This window comes from Palaemon carinicauda, chromosome 7 (genome assembly GCF_036898095.1).
Source record: "Palaemon carinicauda isolate YSFRI2023 chromosome 7, ASM3689809v2, whole genome shotgun sequence".
Lineage (NCBI taxonomy): Eukaryota > Metazoa > Arthropoda > Malacostraca > Decapoda > Palaemonidae > Palaemon > Palaemon carinicauda.
In genome coordinates, this window is record NC_090731.1 from 135,703,866 (window position 1) to 135,708,865 (window position 5,000).

A 5,000-nucleotide genomic window follows, 5' to 3' on the forward strand; every position below is an offset into this window, starting at 1 on the left:
CACTTTGGAGGTGGACTCCATCGTGGTTTTGGTGGCCATTTCGGTGGACGTGGATTTGGACATGGATTTGGTGGTGGTATGGAGGCTACCGTGGAAAAAGGAGCCCTGTAGCTGAGCCTGAAGCCAACCCTGAGGCTCTGGCCAACCCAGAACCTGAAGCAGATCCTGGTCACTTTGGAGGCGGACTCCACCGTGGTTTTGGTGGCCATTTCGGTGGATTCGGTGGCCATTTCGGTGGACGTGGATTTGGACATGGATTCGGCGGTGGGTATGGAGGATACCGTGGAAAAAGGAGCCCTGTAGCTGAGCCTGAAGCCAACCCTGAGGCTCTTGCCGACCCAGAACCTGAAGCAGATCCTGGTCACTTTGGAGGAGTCCACCGTGGATTCTCTGGATTTGGTGGCCATCATGGAGGTAGCTTTGGTGGATTTGGAGGTTTCGGAGGACACAGGGGCTTTGGAGGAGGTCATCTTGGAGGAGGCAGATTTTATGGTTAAGAAAGAAGAGACTAAGGTTTTCTAGTTTTATTCCTGAAAGTAAATAAATGAGAGTATTCTCAAAATATGTGTTTCTCTTTTATTGACAACACTTATCAATATGAATCATGTATTCATGATAAATCTTACTGTATAATTATTAAAAAATAATAATAATGAATTTTCGTACTATAATATCACCATTCAAAGAATAATTGTAAAAATAAATTCATCATCTATTTTCAATTGAGAGCATTGAAGTAAATCAGTTCTTTTTTCTTAATATTTCAACGGAAATTCAAAGTGACTGCCCTTTACTTACATTCTTTATTAGGGAGTCAACAAATAATCAAAAGTTATGTTAGATTATTGATTCTTAACTTCATCATCTCTACAGGAGTAAAAAAGATGAATTTTGTTTCCTAAAATATGCAATAAAATAAATAGAATATTCGATGGCTTTTTTTTAAGTTTTACTAGATTTTATATGGTTAAATAAGTGATATGCGAATACAGAAGTATGATTTTATTCGAATTTTCACATTCATTCATTTGTTTCTGAAACATAAAATGATGGAAAATATGGAAAATGTTTTCAGAAAAGAAAGGAACAATGACAACTATTACTTCTTCATGAATATTATTCAAACCTTAAATGTTTACATCGTAACTGAAATCTTGCATCCACGGAGATTTTTTTTTTTTTTCCATGAAAGTAATTTTGTCCTCCTACTTTGAAAGGGTTCGATTCCAGTGCAGTGACTTAAGTGGTACCTTGGTATATTTATGATTTGTTTACCCCTATAAAAATGTGCTAAAGTTATTCAGTGTCTAATTTCGGACAATATGAGGAAAAAGAAGTACAAAAAAGTAATAAAGTGCTATGCCACAACTTTCTTTGCATTACGAAATCAAACCTCACAATAATTAAAGTAGGGATACTAATTGGCATAATCATCTTTTGGGAAACCTGTCATTATTAAGTTATCATGAAGTTGAAAGTTACCACAAATTGTTGATGTCTTGGAGTAACTATTTAAAGTTCACAGAAATTATTAATATTGTGATCTCAACTCGCCAACCCCGATCCACAGTAAAGACTTTTGAAAAACTGTAGATAAAACAGAAATTAAATAACAAACAAAGATGAATCAAGAATCAGGTGAATCTATGCATTCATGAAAAAAAAAAAAAGAATGATAAATGTAGATTGAAAGGATTCTTAGTGCCAGTTATATTGTTCATTTCCAATACAATTTTGTAAGCTGATTAAAGTATATTACGTGAACGGTTTTAACTTAATATGCAACGTGAATGACCGCTCTTAGTATAAAAACTCATTAGGGCACCAGCATATATATATATATACTGTATATATATATATATATATATATATATATATATATATATATATATATATATATATATATATATATATATAGTATATATATATATATATATCTATATAGATAGATAGGCAGATCGATAGAGAAATAGATAATTAGAGTGATAGATCGATAGATAGGAGTAAATAAACCCAACCATAACCTGAAGATAGATTATTTAAAAAAAAATATTTTCCTGAACAAATAATTTGTATGACAGCCAACCTTCTTTTTGATGTGGAATATGACTCAGCCTTGCAATCGTGACCAATAAATAAGAGAGTTTGTAAGTGATTGCTCTGTTCACGTTTGGCCGTTAAGGCGTAGGAACTGATGGAGCAAGGACGCTCAACGAGTGCGGTGTCCTTTTGACTGGAATCCTTCGACTGTTTTTGCCAGATGATCTGTATTTTATCTGATTTATCTTAATGGTTTTATAGCCTTGCTGAGTTCAGAGTGAGGGTGGGGCGGTCGATCCGTTATGGTTTATTATATGTGTGTGTATATGTGCGTATGTGTGTGTGAGAGAGAGAGAGAGAGAGAGAGAGAGAGAGAGAGAGAGAGAGAGAGAGAGAGAGAGAGAGAGAGAGAGAAAATCTAGAAATAGGAAAAGAAGGTGGCCAGAATTATAAACATTGGGAGGACGATGTTCGGAGGAGCAAGTAAGGTGATATATGAGGTGAGGTGAGTGCAACTAAACAATCATTGAGTTTATATGCAGCAATGTGCGAGTAAGAATGTCACAAAAATTCAAGCATGAACAATCATGATACGCAAGTTGGTCTATAGGAGTGCAAGGAAGAGCGAGTGAAAAGAAATAAGCAAAACCATTACAGCTTTGAGTTACATGTTACATATTACTAAACAACGTTTCATGTAATGTATTTTTATCAGTTTACAAAATTGTATTGGCAGTAAACAGTATAATTTACATTAATAATGCATTGAAGCTATTTACCTTAGGAAAAAAGCTAGAAAACCACCATTTCTTCTCTCTCAACCATAAAATCGGCCTCCTCCGAAATGACCCTCACTAAAGTGTCCAACGAAACCTTCACGGAATCTGCCGTGATAGAATCCAGGCTCAGCTTAGGGTTTGGGTTGAGCTAAAGGGATCGTTTTTCCACGGAAGCTTCCATAGCCACCATCAAAGCTACCTCCACGCTGGGCACCAAATCCAGAGAATCCACAGTGGAGTCCTCCAAAGTGACCAGGATTTGCTTCAGGTTCTGGGTTGGCAAGAGTCTCAGGGTTGGCTACAGGGATCCCTTTTCCACGGACGCTATAAGCCCATGGGCTCCAACAGGGAAAATAAAGCCAAGAGAGGAAAGGAAATTATGAAATAGATAAAGTACTAGAGAAATAATGAAGAATGAAAATAAAATATTATAAGAACCATTAAAATAGATCTTTCAAATATGGACTCTAAAAAGAGATTTATGTTAGGCTGTTCAACATTAAAGCATTTACTGCAAGTTTGAACTTTTAAAGTTCCGCCTGTTCAACTACCTGATTAGGAAGATCATTCAACAACTTGGTTACAGCTGGAATAAAACTTCTAGAATACTGTGTAGTATTGAGTCGTGCGATGTGGAAGGTATGACTAATAGAAATACTGCATACCTAGTATTACAAGTAGGATGGCTCTGTCTGGGAAGATCTGAATACAAAGGATGATCTTTAAAATCTTATGCAACATGTATATCGAACTAATTAAACCACAGTGTTAAAGATTGATGTCTAAAGGAGGAATAAGAAATTTAATAGACCGTAAATTTCTGTCCAACATATTAAGATGAGAGTTAGAAGATGAAGACCAGACAGGAGAACAACACTTGAAACAAGGTAGAATGAAAGAATTAGAACGCTTTATCAGAATAGATAGATCACCGAAAATCTTAAAAGACTTTCTCAATAAGCCAATTTTTTTGTGCAATTGAAGAAACAGACCTAATGGGTTTCTCAAAAGAATAATTGTTGTTGAGAATCACACCTAAAATTTGAAGTCATATAAAGTTAGAGACTGGTTACAGTCAAGAAATACACCTAGATCTCGAACTTTACTAGATATCGGCACCGAATCATTATTTAGGTTCATTTGAATATCACCTAAGTTTCTCACGCTGTTTCTCTTGCCCACCACAATGAATTCAGTTTTGTTCTCATTTAATTTTAGTTGTTTAAATGTCATCCATTCTCTAACTCTATCAAGGATTCGGTTTAGAGTTTTAGTAGTGTCATGTATATCATTTATGGAGAAGTAAAATTGTGTGTCATCTGGAAATAGTTTAAACTTTACGCCATGCTTTTGTAGCATTTTTGATAGACCAATAGTATAGATGCTAGTATCTTTTGAAATTACATCTGGATACTTGAACATTAAGCATGTAAGTTAGTACTATATCTTAATCGTTGATTTATTTTCCACTTTTTGTATACTGTGTTTTCCATACAGAATTCTGTGTTTTATTCAAACAAAATTGCTAAGAAAATATTAGAATACACCAAGAATAAATCAAAGATTTGTAATTCAAATATGTAAATTTCATTTATAAATTCCATAGATGAATCAAAATTTGTAATTCATATATGTAAATTTGATTTATAGATAATAATTTCTATATCACAGACTTAGGAAATAGGTAATTTGTTTTATGAAACTTTTGTAAGTGACTACCATGTATGCCTTTATAAGAATCATTATAATGGCATTAATCATACTTCTTTTTGCAGATGATTCTTACCAATTTTCTTATGGTCCTTCTTGGGATGATTGCAGCTGATCCTCTAGCTGATCCTGAACCACATCACTTTGAAGGAGGATTCCACCGTAGTTTTGATGGGCACTCCCCGTGGATTTGGTGGCTATTTCGTTGGACATGTATTTGGTTATTGAGGCAAAAGAAGATCTGTGGCTGATTGTGAAGCCAACCCTGAGGCCTTTCTGCCGATCCAAAACCTGAAGCAGATCTTTATCACTTTGGATGACTCCACCGTGGATTCTATGGATTTAGTGGTCATCGTGGAGGTGACTTTGGCGGATTAGGTTGAGGCCTTGAAAAATACCGTGAAAAAAGGAGCTGAGCCTAAATTCTCAGACGGCTGAATCCATGGAGGTTTCATTGGACAAGAGAGCTTA

The 5,000-nt window shown here is 35.3% G+C and overlaps 1 pseudogene; it reads left to right on the plus strand.

The window, feature by feature from the left end:
- Window positions 1-497, plus strand: part of LOC137644550 (uncharacterized) — an 873-nt pseudogene extending 376 nt beyond the window's left edge.
- The last annotated feature ends 4,503 nt before the right edge of the window (window positions 498-5,000 follow it).